At 39.9% G+C, this 20,517-nt stretch overlaps 1 protein-coding gene across 1 annotated transcript in view; it reads right to left on the bottom strand.

Annotated features, from left to right (window-relative positions):
• LOC139936126 (short transient receptor potential channel 4-like) overlaps positions 1-20,517 on the bottom strand; it is a 72,958-nt gene that overhangs the window by 47,283 nt on the left and 5,158 nt on the right. The gene's annotated exons all lie outside the window — the stretch shown is intronic.

Raw genomic sequence — 20,517 nt, 5'->3', positions numbered from 1 at the left:
TTGAGATCTGTAAACGGTGAATCTGTTGGGTGAAGACACGCAAAGACGTCAGTTAAGGTCTTCGGCCCAAAACAGAATGCTCTTGAACCGGAAAGCAGCCCGCAGAGGGCGCTAGCCATGCAAGTAAAGCAAATGATTACGTAACATAAAAATAAACGTGGGGGGGGGGGGGGGTTGCATCGCACCCGTGACATTATTCCCCCTGGAGAAAAATGTCGTCCTCGGCATGCAACTAACATAACCTATGTTACATATTTACACAATGGAAATTTTACAACTTATGAAAACAAAATGGTGGCAAATGTCTTCCATACCATCCAACCTTTAAACAAAACTCTGGTGTTCCAAGCATTTAGTTAGAACAACAAAAAGGTAAGTATTCTATAACTAAGGAGCAGAACACCAGTAATTTAAATACATCTCTAAATGGTTCCTTCAAAAAAGACTCTGTCATTTTGGTAGACAAAACTTAATGCAGAAGTTAATTACATTACAACTTCAATATCTTGACACATTGAAAGTAACAATTATAACGACATGAACATAACTCAGAGAGATTTTTTGTTTCTTTCTCTCTATAACAGTATTATTTAAATAATACTTCGTTATCTTCATTGAGTTACAATCAATAATAATACAGTGTATATACAATTGGGGGGGGGGTTATTAGATGGAACTGTGTTCTTGCAGAAGGAGACGCAGACAAGCTTTTCTTCTTGTCTTAGCCATAGTAGGCTCTTTCCACTTGTCGAACAGTCGTCGTCCATTGCATATCTTTTCTTGGCGTGATGTATCTCGTGCTTGCAGTTGTTTGGTTTGACCTATGAAGTCATAGGTAAACCTTGTGGGCGGCTGTCTGTTTCTGATAGGTCTAGGGCTCGGTGGCGAAAGATATACCGTACTTTCAGTGTCGTTCGACTCATCTGTAACATCAATAGTTTGGGTTTCCAGTAACTCAGGGGTAAGTTGCGGTGGTGCGACAGGAGGGGAAACTTCAACGACATTGCTTGGCTCAAGATCTATGATTGGTGTGAGGACAGGAGGTGATAGTGACGGAGATAGTGAAGGAGACATTGACGAAGATTCAGTTTCTACTGGGATGAAGTCTATGTCTATCTCTTCGTCGCTAGTTTCACTATGATCCATGATAGTTGGAACTTTCTCACTCTCCTGATGTTCGTCTGACTCTAACTGGGTTTCCTGATGTGGTTCATCGGCTGTTGTGTTGTTCTCTTCTAGTGGGAGAAACATGCATGGAGTCAGCATGTTTCTGTGCACAGTTCTTTCTCTACCGTCACCGAGGGAGCGGAGGCTGTACACAGGTAGATCTTTGTGCTTTGAAATCACAATATAGGGCTGTGATTCCCATCTATCGGCTAATTTGCATGTGCCAATGAGGTTCTTGTTTTGGATGAGGACTCTGTCACCTAGACGTAGAGGAGCGATGGAGGAACCTCTGTCATACAGGCGTTTCTGCTTCGACTGCGCTTGTTTGACGTAGTCGCTGGCCCTTGTGTATGATTTCTGTAGTCTTTCTCTCAGCTGCTCTACATAGTCCGCATAGTTTGAAGTAGACTCTCTCTGAGTGGAATTGAGTCCAAACATCAAGTCGACTGGTAGATTTGGGTGTCTACCAAACATCAGGTAGAACGGAGCATAACCGGTGGAGTCGTGACGTGTGGAGTTGTATGCGTGTGTCATTATTTCGACGTATTGCTTCCAGTCTTTCTTCTGATTTTCTTCTAATGTCCCAAGCATGTTAAGGAGCGTATGGTTAAAACGCTCTGTGACGCCATTTCCTTGAGGGTGATACGGGGTAGTTCGGCTCTTTTTGATGCCACAGATCTTGCATAATTCTCGGATGAGTTGGCTTTCAAAGTTGCGACCCTGATCAGCGTGTAGTCGTACAGGAAATCCGTAGTGCTGTATTATCTTTTCCCAGAGTATCTTAGCAACTGTGCCTGCCTTCTGATCGCGAGATGGAAACGCCTGGGCATACTTGGTGAAATGATCTGTGATTACCAAAATGTTTTCATAGCCACCTTTGCTTCTTTCCAGCTTGAGGTAATCGATGCAGAGTAATTCCATAGGCTCAGTTGTGGTGATGCTGACCAAAGGTACACGCGTTTTTGTAGACGGAGTTTTTCTTAGGCAGCATCGCTTGCATTGTTCACACCAAGTTTTGATGTCACTTGCCATCTTGGACCAAAAGAAGCGGGTTCTTGCGATGTCGAGCGTTCTTTCGTAGCCCAAGTGACCGAAATCATTGTGGAGTGATGTCATTACTGTGTGTCGAAATTGTTCAGGGAGAACAAGCTGTTCGGCTGTTGATCCGTCATGGGTCTTTCTGAGACGATAGAGTACGCCGTTTTTCATGTGAAGCTTTTCCCATTGTCTTAGGTACATGAGGCATCCGAGCTTTTCACAACTCCTCTCTGCTCTGGTTGGTTTTCTTCCTTTCTCTAGATAGTGTATGACTCTGGATATGTCCGTGTCACTTCTCTGAGCGGATATGATGTCTTTCTCTTGTAGTCTCGGCAACTCATTTGATGGGAGTGACGTGTGACTCTGTGTCATGACATCGCATCTTGCAATTGGAGGTTCGATGAAGGGAGTTGTTTCGGGTGGGTGACTGTTGCAGATAGCTTGCACGATGTGGGGAGGAATTGTGATTGCATCCTTTTGGAATGACAAGAGACTTCTTGAAGTATCAGCTTGCGATTTGCGAGAGAGTGCATCAGCCGCTCCGTTGTTCTTTCCGGGCTTGTATTTAACAGTGAAATTGAACTGAGATAGTGCCGCAATCCATCTTTGGCCTGTCGCATCTAGTTTGGCAGATGTAGTGACATAAAGGAGAGGATTGTTGTCTGTCAGCACGGTACATTGGTTGCCCAGAAGATAGTCTCGTAGCTTGTCAGTAATCGCCCACTTCATGGCTAGGAATTCTAACTTATGTGCTGCGTAGCGAGATTCGGCGGGGTTGAGTCCTCTGCTTGCGTAAGCGATGACTCTCTCTGTTCCATTTTGGACTTGGCTGAGGACAGCTCCGAGCCCTACTCCTGATGCATCGGTCTGGAGTATAAACGGGAGTGAATAGTCGGCGTAGGCGAGGATCGGTGGAGATGTCAAGTACTGCTTTAACATGTCCATCGCGTTCTGACACTCTTCTGTCCAGATGAAAGGTGGGGTTACAGATGGAGAGGTGTTTTTGGTATTCTTCTTCTTTCGTCTTGGGTCACCAGCAGTGAGCTTGTAGAGAGGTGAGACAACGTGTGAGTATCCTTTAATAAATCTTCTATAGTAGCCAGTGAAGCCGAGGAAGCGTTGTAGTTCCTTGCGATTAGTGGGGGTTGGCCAGTGCTCTACTTGTTGCGTCTTCTCTGGATCAGTACTAATGCCTTTGTTCGAAACGATGTGTCCGAGGTATCTAACTTCTTCTTGGAGGAGGTTACACTTGGACGGCTTCAGTTTCAGACCGTGTTGCCTCAAACAGGAGAACACTTTAGAGAGGCGGTCGAGATGGTCTTCGAAGTTGGCAGAGAATATGATGATGTCATCGAGGTAGAGAAGACACGTGACGTAGTTTTGCTCTCCGAGACAAGTCATCATCAGACGTTGGAATGTAGCTGGGGCATTTGCTAAGCCGAAGGGCATCCGATTACATTCAAATAGTCCCATGGGGGTAGTGAACGCTGTCTTAGGTATGTCTTCGTCTTCCATTTGAACCTGCCAGTAGCCTGATGTGAGATCTAGAGTGGTGAAGAGTTGAGCATTTCCAAGAGCGTCCAGTGCTTCATCGATGCGAGGGAGAGGATATGCATCACGTACAGTTTGGCTGTTCAGGCGACGATAGTCAATACATATCCGCAGTGAACCATCCTTCTTATGGGCTATCACTATCGGTGAGGCGAATGGACTGTTACTTCTGCGGATGACACCTGCTTCTTCCATGGCTTTGAGATGATCTTTGACAGCTTGGTATTGTGAAGGAGGAATTCGGCGGTGAGGAAGTCGAAAGGGTTGATTGTCTATGAGTGGGATGGAGTGCTTCATCGTCGACGTACATCCAAAATCCAGGGGACTGGATGAGAATACGTCAGAGTAATTCTGAAGGAGACTCTCTAGCTGCTGCTTTTGTGACTCGCTGTCTAACTTCGCTTTGGATAGGTCAACAAGTGGTGTATGTTTAACATCTCCTGGACTTTCATGGACTTGGCTCAGCTGATAAGAAGGAGAAACATCTTCGTCTTCCTGTCTAGCTTGTAACGTTTCGTAGTCTTCATTGAGTGGTAGATCATCAATGCGCTGGATGTATGCTAGCTGTGCGAGTTTGCAGTTGCGTTTGATGGTTATGGGCTTGGCGGAGATGTTGCAAAGTCTCACGGGTACTTGGCAGTTAGATTCAACATCTGTGACCAGGTTGCTAACTTTTAAAGATGAAGAGCTTCGAGGAAAGTTTTCAACTACTGCAGTGTACGGACCTTTGCCAGGGGGTGCCTGACAAATGATGTCTACTTCTTGGCCTGCTGGTATCACTCGGGGGTATCGGCCGATGTACCTAGCGTAGCCGATGGTACCGTCGCTGTGGCTACCAGGTTCTGAAGCAGAAATACTGTTGAAGGCTGCATACCATGCAGAGCTCTTCGGAGGCAGGAACTTATTACTCTTTGTCACTTGATGGTCTCTCTTCACTGCTCTGATGACATTAGTACCAATGAGGACTGGAACGTTTCTACGGTAACTGTCTGCTTGTACAACAAATGTAGGAACATCCTTGTAGACGACGTCCATTATAGTGATGGTTAAAGGGATGACACCTCGGTGAGGAACGCTGTGCCCACTAGCACTTTCGATGGAGACTTCTGAAGGAGAAATTTCCATGTTCTGGAGCTCAGGGTTTTGCCTCAAGATGTCTTCCGTTATCGACGTGATCTGGGAGCCAGAGTCTATTAGGGCAGTGTAGTTCACACCATTAACGTTGACGACGTCTTCGTTTGTTGGACCAATCAATTGCTGGTGATGGAGAGGTATGTTACCACCGTGGCATATTGAAGACAGACGTGGTGCAGTGTTTGAAGGAGAACTTACTACTGGGCTCGCTGATTCCCGGCCTCTGACGGCTTGCCCATTGGCCGTGGGCCGTTGGAGTTTAAAGGGGCACTTCTGCATCCTTTGGCAATATGACCTTCATTGCCGCATCTGTGGCAGTAGAACACTCGTTGACCAGAGGCATGTTGGTCTGTTCTTGGTTGCTGAGGTCCACGTGGAGTTTGATGAGAGATATGATCTACCCTCAGAGCTAGTTGATGGACAGTGGCGAGAAGTTCTTGTAACACATCATGATCGGTAGTTGGTTTGGGGCTCTTGACATCTGGCACTTTCGGTGAGGATTGCTGATATGGAGGACGAATCTGCTGCAATTGTTGAGCTTGAAGCTTGGTTCCTGTCTTTGCAGCTTCTGCAATCCTAGACTCTCGTTCCAGTTGACGAAGTTCAATTTGAAGTTCCCGAAACGTCATATCTCTGGGCTTCATCGGTGCGAGTCTCTGTGTAACTTTCTCGTCTTTGACGCCTCTCATAAATTGTTGCGTCAGCATACTGTTTCTATTAGGAAAAGGGCGACTTAGGGTTGACTTTTCCTCTATGGTTCTCAGCGTTGCCTCTAGTTCGACGGCGTAGATGCTCGGTAGTTCGGTGGGATGTTTCACACGCTCATAGAAGCTGGCTAATGGATCACCAGTCAGGAATACATCTCCGAACTGTGCTTTGAGTTCTGCAAAGGCGTGGCTTGGGGTCTGATGTGTTGGATGGAGATTGAGTACAAGTTTTCTTGCAGCGCCACCAAGATATCTCACGATGGTAGAAAACTGGATTTCTTCAGGCATCGAAGTAGTTTCGATGAGATAATTCACGTCTCGGACCCAATCTTCAATGGCGATTGTTGCACCTTGGTCACGCCCTGTAAACATAGGTACACTTTTCACTTGATGTGATGGAAGTAAACGGTGATGAGATGAAAGCGTAGTGGAGTTGCGGTCAGGTAGGTGGTGATTCTGAGGTGTGAGAACTGGATAGTCGGTTGAAGAAGAACCTTGTCTCGGCACTTGGCTAGACCTCAAAGGATAGTCATTTGAAGAAGACCCTTGCCTTGGCAATGTGGTAGACATCATTGGAGTTGACCGTTGTGCATGAGTACCTGGAACTGATTGATGCAGTGAGCCTCGGGATAGTCTTCGCTCGATGTTTCCCAGTTGCGAAAGCATGCGATCGGTTGTTTGCTGGATGTCGCCTAGTTCTTCTTGGAAGGGAGAGGTATGTTGAGGTCTGTTCGGAAGAGTTCGACGAGATGATCTGTGACCAAATGCTGCTGTGGACGATGGGAATTCTTCCTCGTCAGACATGCTTCCAAGAACACAGTCCAAAGATAAAATACAGAGTGACAAAGTATGCAAAAGAACACAATTCAAAAGTATCAAAAATGGTCATCAATGCAATACCTTCACAAAATGTAAAATGGCTGTCAGAAAAAATGATAATATCAATCCAACTGAAGCAATCATGAAATGCAATCAATGTAACCAATGCAAAAACAAATCAGCAATAGCAAAATATAATCTTTGAATGCAAATTGGAACACATCAATATTCAGAAGAAGAAAAAATTCTGTACGCAATTGAAGTACCAGAAACAATGGAATTTTCGTGCGACAATTCTGAAGGAAATGACTTCAATTATCTCTACCCAATTGAGGTAATAAAGAGAAACTTTCACACAGCTGGACAATCAAAATGTCTCAAATACAATACAAAAGAATTTACAGGTGTTCTTTTACACCCCAGGAATTTAGCATCGCCAAAGGCAAACAACAATGTATGGATTAAAGTTCTTTTCAGCTGAATGAGAACTTTAAGTACCTACTCCCATTAAGTGGACACCTGTCTAAATGCCAGACAAGATTAATGACTCCTAACAATACCAACAATACCAAATCCGAATCCAAAATACAATTGAGACTTGATTCAATCAAATTCCAATAATGTCAATGTTCATAATGGGAATTGTTCATCAGCTGCTTGTCTGGTGGTAACAACCGAACGCACTCTTAATCGGCACAGTGGAAGAGTACAAAGGAGGTCTTTAGTCCGTGTGACAATGCTATTGTGTTTATTGTCCTGATGATGGTGCTTTCCCGATCGTATGAGTTTAAACAACTATGAGTTTGTCCAAAATGGAGGCGATCGAATTCTTTGCGAGAGTTCGTGAAATCTGCAAATATTGGCAAAATGTTCAAGAAGACCGCGGTAAACTTGTTCTTGATGTTGACGAAAATGTTCAACAGTTCCGATCGTGAAGAAAAAACATCCGGCACTCAGGGGCGTTGAAGAGGCTGGATAAGGTTGCTCAATCACGGGTGATCCAAGTCCGATGGTAAGGATACGGCGGTCCAAAATTCTTCACGTCTGGAGTGTTGAGGGTCTCTCCGATCCGCGGGGCAGGGTTCAGGGGGGAAGGCCGCTCTGCCCGCTGGAACCCGGCTGTCCTGGCTGGGGATGCCTTCAACGTCTTGATGGGGTAATCTGTACCGGTCACAAGATTGACGGGTATAATGTACTCTGACGATCAAGTGATGCTTGATGCCGTCGTCGATATGCCCGTACCCGGATTCTCCACCAAATGTGACCCTTGGAATAAGTACGGGCATGAAACGGCAAGTCTGATCATATAGTAGCTCTTTAGTTTTATTGAGATCTGTAAACGGTGAATCTGTTGGGTGAAGACACGCAAAGACGTCAGTTAAGGTCTTCGGCCCAAAACAGAATGCTCTTGAACCGGAAAGCAGCCCGCAGAGGGCGCTAGCCATGCAAGTAAAGCAAATGATTACGTAACATAAAAATAAACGTGGGGGGGGGGGGGGGTTGCATCGCACCCGTGACACGTATTATAAATTAGCCTTGATCAAGGCGCTACAGCCAGCCGCGATCTGCAAAATCCCAGTCCCCATCACTGAATTCCACCAGTGCACCCCCATACATAACACAGTGCATATAATACGTATACAGCGTATGTACACACATACGTACTGTACATGTACATGTACCATCTGTATACGGTACACTTACGGTACATGGGTACGAGCCACGTGTGCGAGGTTGAAAGTAGAAAGACACGACCGTACTCACGACTACGCTATACTGTTCTCGCTGTACAATGTATGGTAATGTACATTTGTGTATGCACTGCATGCGTGTGCAGCGAACCGGGCCGGGGAACAGTACGGTCAACAGCCTTGATCAAGGCTAATTATAAATGGACTATTATAGTTATGTTTTGAAGCAGCGCTGTAGTTCGATAACCACCCCCCCCATTATGCCCCGCCCCACACAATCGCACTGCGTCGTGATTGGTAGGGTAGGTCAACAAAAAACAGCGCAGTGTTTGTATTTAACAGGAAACTGTTATTTTCAAGATAATGGATGGATTGTCATTTTGGGAAAGGGGATTATTTTGATCAGATGATATGACACGAAAGGGGATATCCGATCTGAGTGAGCATGGCCTTCTATTTATAGAAACCAATTATTACATGTATTGCTTGACTGAGGCGCTATTACACACACTATATCCGTGTATTTATTTGCAATTTGGATCTGTACTTGCTACGAAACAATAACAAGTACACACAACACAATTATAGAAACCTATAATTGATAGATTAGTTATACACGGAGTCTGAAATGTATCAAGCAAAGTATTTCACAGTAGACATTGTTGTCATGAACATTAACCATGCGTTTTGTATATGGCATTCAACCCCAGACCACATTTCCAAACCAAGAAGCCAGAATCCCAGAGCAACCATTATCATCACAGGGAAATAAACATCCATTACTAAACAACGTGAAAGCCTCCGAAGTCAGGGATCATTAGGTCCACATCATTCTCAACAAACCATTGGTAGATTCCAGTCTATGTAGCTAGCCATCATGATTACATCATGTTCTATACTTCTAGCATGATCAGGCTTTTGCTGTAAATGACTAATGACCGCCGAATTTTACAGCTATCATTAACTAAAAACCCTTTAAGTTTAATGTAAATCTGTTAACATTTTGAAAAAGTAGCCGAATCCTTTGAATCTAAAATAACCAGAACAAAATGTTACATTTTTAGTATTTGTTATCGAAGAGGCATTTTACCTTTTACATTTTCAAATAATGAAATTTTAGATATTCACCTAATGAAGGACTGTAACAAGTCCAATTTTATAGAGTCCATCGCCATCACAATACTCAAATAACTTGCATTCAGAACGGTTGTTTCTCATTCATACATAATGGAACAAATACACCTCATTTATTTGACAGCATGGTTACAAGCCATACATTGCTATTAAATTAAAGATGACCTCAGATGAATAATCAATGAGATCGGGGCACTTGCTCGGGAACAGGGTCCCCGTCTTTAGGAGCTGGAGTAGATGACGTCATTGTTAAATGATGTTCGTCCACTTCCCGCCTACCCGACATAAATAATGTATGCATAAGCCTTGCAGTTCATCTATTTTAAACAGTCGAGTCCCAGCTAATTAAAGTAAAACAGTGTCTTACATCACTTAGAATCTATAGTTTAACATGAAGAGCTGGAACACACTACCATCATATGGGCCTCTCAATAAAAACAATATCACCACCAAAACAATGGCACATAAACATGGAATGGCGATGGGCTCATGTAAAGTTAAAAACCATTGTTTAAGATACCATAAAACAGTTTAGTGATTATTCATAGTAGAAAGCGGCAAACTGAAGGTTTATAATTTAAAGGCAGTGGACAATATTGGTAATAGGGTGTTTTTTCTTTCATAGTTATCTCGCAACTCCTATGACCAGTTGAGCTCAAATTTTCACAGGTTTGTTATTATGTGCATATGTTGAGATACACCAACTGAGAATACTGGTCTTTGACAATTACCAATAGTGTCCAGTGTCTTAGTGGATTGGTAATTACTCAAAATAACTATTATCATAAAACCTTACATGGTAATAAGTAATGGGGAGAGGTTAAAAGTATAAAACATTGTGAGAAACGGCTCCCTCTGAAGAAACGTAGTTTTCGAACAGAAGTAATTTTCCACAAAATTGATTTTGAGACCTTAAGTTTAGAATTTGAGGTCTCAAAATCAAGCATCTGAAAGCACACATTTTCGTGTGACCAGGGTGTTTTTCCTTTCATTATTATCTCACAATTTTGATGATCAATTGAGCTCAATTTTCACAGGTTTGTTATTTTATGCATATGTTGAGATACACGAAGTGAGAAGAGTTGTCTTTGGCAATTACCAATAGTGTCCAGCATCTTTAAGTACGTGGTAAAAAGATAACACAACCTGATAATTATGGGTAACTTTAAAAATGACATGAGTTAAAAATGACATGAATATTAACATGTGGAAGTGTCGTGGCCGAGCGGTTAAGAGCACCGAATTCAAACTCTGGTGTTTCTGATCAGCAGAGTGTGGGTTCGAATCCCCAGCCGTGACACTGTGTCCTTGAGCAAGACACTTAACCATTGCTTCGTCCTTCGGATGGGACGTAAAGCCGTTGGTCCCATGTGTTGTGTAACGCATGTAAAAGAACCCAGTGCACTTATCGAAAAGAGAAGGGGTTCGCCCCGGTGTTCCTGGTTGTGGCTGCTGTATGCGCCGTAGCACCTTGTAAACCCTTATAAGGTGCTAAATAATTGGGTCTCAGAATTCATCACTGCAATCACCTATCTTTCTGAAAGTTTGTATATACTCAGCGCCTTGAGTACCTTGTTTGGTAGATACGTGCGCTATATAAGACTTCCATATTATTATGTATTATTATGTATACGTTTAAACACACTGGACCCATTCGTTAACTACCAAACAACAACAGTCTTCTCACTTGGTGTATCTCAACATAGCCTTTGCACAAAATAACAAACCTGTGAAAATTTGAACTCAATTGGTTGTCGACGTTGCGAGATAGTAATGAAAAACACACCCTTGTCACACGATGCTGTGCGCTTTCAGGATGCTTGATTACGAGAAGTCATGAGGTCTCCAGATCAAATTAAAATATTTTAATTGAAAATTACTTCCTTCTCAAAAACTACGTTACTTCAGAGGGAGCCGTTTCTCACAACGTTTCATACTACCAAAAGCTCCCAATTGCTTGTTACCAAGTACGTTTTTATGCTAACAATTATTTTGAGTAGTTACTAATAGTGTCCAGTACCTTTAACCATTATAAGGATTTATGTACGTAAGTTTACTTGCAGATAGCCTGGTATTTGACCTCGTATAAAGGTGAACATGTACCTAGTTCACCTAAAAAAATATGTCTTTACCTGTTTGGTTATTGGCAGACTTTGCGATTAAACGCTGCGAGACAAGTATCAATATTCCCATTGTATTATTGTGCCTAAACTTTTCGGCTGTTTTTTAAAAAGGCAAAAATGTCATTAATAATCATATCGTTACTGTTTTCACTTTCCGAGAAATGCAATACTAATTAGATTATAAATAAGCGGATTAGCTGATAATTATTTTATTTCTATATCGATTATTTTATTTCACACTTTCAGCCACCCACAGTGACGCATATGACGCACTAATTAGTTACCACAATGCCCTGAAAATGCCCATAAGGCAAAATGAGCGAATATGTAAATACAAAATGAGCATCTGTTAATGCCGTGCTTGTCATTTAGTAATTATTGTGTTAGAACTAATAATGTATTCACTTTATCCACAGGTGCAGCTGAAATGAAAGCGTGCGTTGTTTTCAACACCCGTTTGTTCATAGCAACCAACGTACCAACAGTTTTAACTTGCACACCAACTACACGTTTGATATTATGTTGCCATTGCCTTTCGATTTAATGTGTTTCATCAAACAACATTAATTGTACAGAGAAAGGTCCTTTCTCAATTGAGTTCAAATTGTTACAGGTTTGTTACTTAGTGCATAGGCCTATGTTAAGATACACCAAGTGAGAAGACTGGTCTTACACAATTACCAAAGGTATCTAGCTTTAAGGATATGTCATTATTTCCCTCGACGGCCACTGTTTAAGTTTCAATTTGAAACCCACCAACAGATTGATCTTCCAAACAAGTTTGAGGAGAATATACAGTACTAAGACACGAAATGGAACTGATAATGTTTAAATGCCGCGTTAGACGCCATGAATCTGCGATAGCTTGAACATCAAATTAGTCTGATGTTAAAGCTATTGGACATAGCGTTCATATAACCAGAGATCCTCCACCAATGCCCTTATAGAGGCCTCTGATGAAGACTAGTATTGCCATCGTCAAGGCCTCCCGTGATCTCATCAGTATACAAGTGGGTTGCATCTAGAATTGATTCAATTTGGCATCCGTTCCCGATCTGTAGACGAGCCATCTGGTTTACAAACCAACTATAATCATGGGTGTATCCTTCGTGGAACGACTCATCAACATGAAATCTCTCATTTAATATAATTTATTACTCATTATTGTTATTGGATGTTTTTTAGTTTCCCATCTTTAGTACATGTCTCCATTCATATAAAGTCGTTCCATCAAAATGGTAAATTAAGTCAACGAGCATACCCGCTAAATGCATTGAGGCGTTAATAACTACCGGTATCTTTCAGCTAGCGATAAAATTCCATTGTATATACTTCATATTTATTTCATATAATTTGGTATTATTATTATTATTATTATTATTATTATTATTATTATTATTATTATTATTATTATTATTATTATTATTATTATTATTATTATTATTATTATTATTATTATTATTATTATTATTATTATTATTATTATTATTATTATTATTATTATTATTATTATTATTATTATTATTATTATTATTATTATTATTATTATTATTATTATTATAATGAGGTATAAATTTCCATTATTCTTCATGAACTAATATTCTGCAAGGTTAATGGGTGAAAGAATTGTCATAATGGTGACGTGATAGGGCGTTTCATATTCACCCAGGAATAAATCACTCGACAGTCAACTCTTCCCGGTTGTCCTGCACTTTACTAACAAAACGAGGTAACACAAGAAAGTTCAAACTTACAATTAACAACTAAACACGGATTGACTTCAAGGGTGTGCAAAACTTGGTAAAGTTGAAAAGAAGTTACAATATCCCGATTATTGTTATATAAAAAAAACAATACTTACTAAATACATAAATAAACATAGATCCACAGATTTGCAAAAATTATTGCACAAAGGTTTATGGTTGAAAAGTTTTCTTTGAAATGTTTTGCCGAAACCGAATTTGTTATGTTAATTAGTGAAACGTTAATTTCAACTCGCGAGACTGACATAAATATATCCTTGTGTGTTTACTCATTATTATTATTTTAATTAGTTAATTATTTATTAATTTCCTTATTGATTTGTTTTTTATTCTTTAATTTTCACTAAAACATGTGCGTTTATATCACTACAATAATGTATGTTGATTGAAGTGTGTGTTAACTCACATGTCCTACCTAAACACAAGTGTTTTTGATTGATAAAATAGAAATTCACCGATTGGTGAGAACTAATGAGAAACATAAGAAGCCGATTCTGTGCAATATTAAAACATTACTATGCTGTGTCTACTAAGCAACAGTTTACAGTGCCAAGCAAATATATATTGTGAAGGGTTTAAAGTCAAGAAATTAGCATCAAATTAATTTAATTGATGTTGTATAATTCATAAGTATATTATTAATAAATAATGGCACTGCAAAACTAATTGAGTGTGAATGGAGTAGTTCTTAAAACCCGCTTGTCTATACAGTACCTCCAATCTCGCTCTACATCTATACTTATACCATCTGCGTTTATCTCTTTATTTATAAGGGATGATATAATCACAGGGTTATTTACAGCCCCATCGTGTATTATTATTGATTCTGAAAAGGCCAAACAAATATTCAGCATTCTTACGAGTAGGTTACCGCGCCCAGCCCAAGATATGCAAGAAGCAACAAGAAGAAGACGACATCTGATGCAAAGTGGCCACTGGCCAGGCTTCCTTTTCGTTCGGCCTTGTCGTTCGGCCTTGTCGAGACTATAACTAATCGATTTCTAGAACGAAGCTAGAGAGAGAGTTAACCTCACCAATCTACCTGCCGTGTATCATTCAATCGCCCTTGGCACAATTGCTTAGGTTATCTCGTTTGATGATCTGACATTTCCATGATGTTTAGCTGATAATGCGCGGCGCCAGAATGGCGGTTTGCATTACCTACTTATAATGAACGGTTCCTTCCAACACAGGTATATTTCTTGTACACATTATTATTGCCACTTATCAATTAGATTTTTTAAAAATCCATGAAAAAAATATATTGGTCGATGTTTCTATGCGCTTACTATTGATATCAGTGCAAGTGGTATTGCAGCGTACATGGACGTTGATCAACAAGCAATACACCGTAACATAAACACTCCATGGAATAGCAAAAACCAAACACCAACCCGTTCAACTGCTGCTTTCAAATTGCACCAAGCTTACGTTGGCTGCAATGACACCCAACAGTTTTCTATAGCGATTTCCCATTATATTACTACTGTGAGGGTAGTTCATGACGGGGAACTGCTTATCGTTGCCAAATTATAACGGATTCTATGAAATAGATGAACATATTAACCATAAATAATAATATGTGACGCTTACTTTAATTGCCTAATTCAATTGCTACACATAAAGGACAGGATCTTAACCAGTTCTCCGTTAGATCCGGATACACTACACAGCACACAATCAAATCATCCGCCTCGGTCAGCCCTGACAATGAACGCAAACAGATCTGAAATAACATTATCGTATCTACAATGGTACAGAGCTACACACAAGAGAATATAACGCACAATTGGGCTGGATATTCAATGGAGTGCTTTCCATGGATATTGTTCCGTATGTCTGGTGTATAATTTATCGGTAGGTCTCAGTTTAGAAGTGTAGATCTATAAACTAATTATGGATCACAAAGCCATGACAACCCATTTCGAATCACAGGTTTGCTGAATCGTGTGTTTATTCTTGTTCTTATTCTTATTCTTTATTTGGTCATTAAACAATTACAAATACAAGCAGACAGTATGTCAAATAGATAATATACATGTAAGTACATGTACAAAAGTAGATACAAAGCAAGATAAACAGTAAGGGCACAGGAAATAATAAAACAACCCTAATGTGATGGCCAGGATCAACAAAATTATAATTAAACACTGTAGCTCGAAAGCCTGTTAATCCAGTCACATAGGGAAGCAAAACACACTATATAAAAGCGTGGGTGTGACTGCACTTAAGAAATACAAATAATACAAATATAAATTGTGGATTACGTGTATACGTGTCGAAGATACATTAACGCCCGTACAACTCCAATGTAGCCCGAGCCAGAATAAAAATGTAGCCTGAATTTCAGAAGTGCTTACGCTTACGTACAGGGAAATGAAGGGGCAATACTATTATGACTACAGGTAGGTCGCTAGCGACATTTATGTGTCAGAATATTTTAAGTTTGAATTTACAAATAGGGCTACAAATTAAAGCCATTATACACTTTCGGTAAACAGTATTGTCCAAGTCCCACACTTCGTGTATCACAACTTATATATAAAATAACAATCTTGTGGAAATTTAGGCTCAATCGGACATCGGAGTCGGGAGAAAATAACGGAAAAACCCACTCCTGTTTTCGCGCGTTTCGCCGTGTCATGACATGTGTTTATAACAAATCCGTAATTCTCGTTAATGAGAATTTATATTGTTTTACCGTTTTCTCAAAAAGTAAAGCATTTCATGGACTAATATTTCAAGAGAAGTCTTTCACCACTACCTTCTGTAAACCCTGTAAATTATTTGTAAATCTGTGAACTTTTTTTTTTTTTTCTGTACCGAAAGGGTCCAATGGCTTTAAGGTAACAATGTTGGGTTAAATCAAGGTCCGGAAATACATTTAGGTCCCAGACTAGCTAGGTCTCAAACTACAATGAGGGCCATACATCAATGAGGTACACCTTTGCGGCTAGGTCTCAGTTTCTGTTAACAGGTGTCAAAGTACTATAATACAGGAAGGTACACGACTGTGGCTTCTTTTAGTCTCCGCCGGTTTAGGTGTTAAATTTCATTATGGGTCAGACAACAAGGATACCATACTTGGGCTATATTAAGGCCAGTCCATGTCTTAAACTTCAATAAGGGCCAGGCTCCTATAATGTACAATGTCCCCGACTGGGCTTCATTCAGGTTTCAGCCACTGCAGGTCTAAAACTAATAGCCAGGCTACAATTAGGTACCCAACTGGGGCTACATTTGGGCATTTTCAGGTCTTCAACATCAACAAGGACCGGGCTACATGTAGGTTAGATGCCTTTATGTGGACTATTGTTGTGGTATGATACGAAGTCATCTTTGTTGTGATGATCACTCATTCAATTTCATATCTTGTTGCTGCATGTGATTTACAACCATAGAACAATTACGACTTGAAACACAGGGGGGTTGGTCCATTTCATTATTAAAAGAGCGCGACAGAGACAGAACTAATGACTGTAATTAGGAACTCAAGGACTTTCAAGACCTGACATTTGGCACCAGGGATGAACACTTTGTATGCGGTATTATTACAAAAAAATAAATTTATAAGAATTTAACTTAATGAGAAACGTATCAAGCGATACGTAATTCCTTCGTGTACATAATAAATCGACTCCTAACTCGATACAACGTTCCATGCGAACATGTGAACTGCAACAATCGAGAATAAGAAGACATTTAGAATAATCGATGAACACTTACGTTTCAACACAAATCTGGAAGATTATTTTATTTTTGTTAATGCTATTTTTCAAAACGACCACTAACAGGATTTTGTGGTTTTCTATTTGTTAAAGGCAGTGGACACTATTGGTAATTGTCAAAGACCAGTCTTCCCACCTGGGGTATCTCAACATATGCATAAAATAACAAACCTGTATTTTTTTTTAATACTAAATTGGTCGTCGAAGTTGCGAGATAATAAATGAAGAAAAAACGCCCCTGTCACACGAAGTTGTGTGCTTATGCTTGATTTCGAGACCTCAAATTCTAATTCTAAGGTCTCGAACTCAAGTTCATGGAAAATTGAACGAAAACTACGTCCCTTCAGAGGGAGCCGTTTCTCACAATGTTTTATAATATCAACCTCTCCCCATTACTCCTTACCAAGTAACGTTTATGCTAATAATTATTTTGAGTATTTACCAATAGCGTACACTGGCTTTAAACCTGTAGGCCTATTATACAAATCACTGGGTTGAATATGATGTATTATAGTTTTAGTTTTTCCCTTCTCCTTTCATATGTCATTTTCTTCCTAATTTATTGTTGTCTCTTTAGACTAGTAATATATTTGCGAATATGTCAATGTAGTCCTTAAAGTATAGACGAATAACACTATTATCGATACAACTTTTAGGCCTACCAGTCAAATCGAAGGCATGTTTCCTTCATAAAAAAATCCTTAAAAAGGTGTGTTAATAAAATAAAGGACAAGTTGACTACCCTCACACAAATGAACAGTATACGTATTTGACTAATTACCTACGTCATTTGTGGTTTCAAATGAGTACATGAGATCAGGTCTACATGGCAACACAAACCAATATAATTAGTTTAAATGTATAACCTCGTCATAGAAACCATACGATGTTTTAAGTACATTGACCTACCGGCATAGAGATGTAGTTATTGACATGTATAACACCCAGCGACATCGATCCCATGGCCTTGTAACAAGGCTACGACACCTAACTCTCTATCCCTCACTCAGTATCGTATTGAATGCGAACAATGTAAGCATCATTATTGTCATCCTACAACAGTCAATGCCATAGATAGCTTCAGAGTTCAACAGCTATATCCTGTGTTATGGTTCAACTGTAGTGCGTGTGATACTTAAAATTCAGGTCATAAAACAATACAGCATTTACATGACCCAAAGTATTGCAATGATCAACAGGCGTATAAAAGGGACAATCAAGCCTTTTTTCTCCTTTTTTTGGGGGGGGGGGGGACTAAAAAAAAAACATTTTATATGGTTGGACAAATGTTTAAAAGTGGGATACAAATATTCACACACAATTTTGTGTGGTTTTCTTTGTGGTAATTTATGTTGGTTCAACCAAAAGCTATCACTTGTAACAGCACCGTGTAAACGGAAAATAATAATTGATTTTTTCTAATAGTTTCTGTTTTGGGGCTGGGCCAACAGCCGGAACCTGAGCCTGAAAGCTGATGTTTTGAAGAAGTCCAAGACACATGAAACCTGTGTTATCAATCCAAACTCAACCCAGTATAACCCCCTCAATTAAAACATTCTTCATTTGAAACTCTACTCCAAACAGATGCCTCTTGTTTCAGTTGCAAACTATATGCCTCCCATGTATACGGTTGGTTTGACTGGACCAGTCATGAACACGGTGAAATTCCAGCATAATGTCCAAACGAAATGTCGGATAATGCAATAAATCAATCACTATGTTATAATAAATCTTGCCCATGATCGAGTTGTTGTTATCACACGACTGGTCAGCTCAGGGGCCAGCTACGGGGTCAGCCTATTGACCAGTCTAAGAGGTCAAGAAACCGACCTACATTCCGTTCACATCTTTACTTATTTGTTTTGTTTGTTTGATTGTTTGTTTGTTTGTTTATTTTATGGACTATATCGTGTCATTCGTTGTTAATTTGTTTATTTATTAAAGCCATTGGACCCTTTCGGTACAGAACAAAAAAAAAAAGTTCACAGATTTACAAATAACTTGTAGGGTTTACAGAAGGTAGTGGTGAAAGACTTCCCTTGAAATATTATTCCATGAAATGCTTTACTTTTTGAAAAAACAGTAAAACAATATCAATTCTCGATAGCGAGAATTACAGATTTATTTTAAACACATGTCATGCCACGGCGAAACGTGCGGAAACAAGTGTGGGTTTTCCCGTTATTTTTCCCGACTCCGATGACCGATTGAGCCTAACTTTTCACAGGTTTGTTATTTGATATAGAAGTTGTGATACACGAAGTGTGGGCTTTGGACAATACTGTTTACCGAAAAGGTCCAATGGCTTTAATATAGAAATAGATTACGGAGTTTGGACCGAACGGATAATGAGTCATATTGTTCAAAATCATTGATCTGGTTTAATGTGTACAATCTGACTCAGCTCCTGACCAGGAATTTACTGGATTTCTTGTTTAGTGGTGCCCGTAAATAAAAATCCATGGAACAGGTTAGTGCTAATGTAATAGACCGTTTCCATGAAATATGTAAATTTGTCTTATAAGGGTGTGCGCACTAACACTATATATATATATACTGGTGGGCCAAATGAACCAACATCGCTATGGGGTTGACGTGGTGTGATACTACGCAATAGTGAGTCTGCCTATAACATGTTTATTGAGAGACAGAGTCATATACAAACTGTGCATCTCTAGCATGCTTAGTTCAGTACTTAATTTAAACACATACCAGCATAATTTATTTCAAACCATAATTCGAAACTAAATTTCTTGACCAGTTAATTAATGTTGTGGTGTAGCGGTAGCCCACCAACCCCACCAATCATTGGTGTACGCACAGACGCGTGAATTATTACATCGGAAGGGCTAATTATAAAAGGCAAAGTTTACCGTTGGCCGTCCTCCATTTTAAATTAAATATTGATACGTTTGTTTTAAAAAGTATTTCGTACTTGATTTATAATTCAAGTCGTTAACATGACCATAGAATTTGCCAAGAAAAAACCTGCTAAAAAATGAGAATCCATGACCAAACTTCACCACGCATTTAAGGAAATTATTCATATGACAGTAACATAATATTGCCCATCTCCGTTGTAACAATTATTCACATTACTTTTTCTGCTTCGTCTTGTCTCTACGTTTATAGTTTGACTGTCTAAAGGCTGTCTTCTATAAAGACACTGGACACCTGGTGTATCTCAACATAAGCACAAAATAACAAACCTGTGCAAATTTGAACGTCGAAGTTCAACGTCGGTGATTTTGGTATGATACCACGGTGTGTTTTTAAACTTCATGTGTTTTGTATGGGCCTTGTGCGATGTATAAATGGTGTACTAACACTGGCCAATAAAAACAGATAGCTAATGACGGCAGCCATTGCTCAACGCAGGCATTATAATGGCCTGGTGCCTGAGTTGGTTGGAACACATGATCACCATCAGGGATCCGACCATCTACATGAACAGGTGCTGATGGTTCGTTTCAATAAAACAAAGAGAGAGAGGAAAACAAAACACTAGAAATGACATCAATTAATACAGTATTTATCGCAGACTAGTTTCCGTAATGAATTTACCAGTTGAGCAAGTTTTAAAGATTAAAGACAACACGTATGTAGCATTTTCAAAATACGTCGCGGATCTTCTACGTATGGCGTTTCTTGAGCTGTTTCAA

The sequence above is a fragment of the Asterias amurensis genome, chromosome 4 (assembly GCF_032118995.1).
Source record: "Asterias amurensis chromosome 4, ASM3211899v1".
NCBI classification, from domain to species: domain Eukaryota; kingdom Metazoa; phylum Echinodermata; class Asteroidea; order Forcipulatida; family Asteriidae; genus Asterias; species Asterias amurensis.
The sequence above is the reverse complement of the archived record's forward strand: the minus strand, read 5'-3'. Positions and strand labels throughout refer to the sequence as shown.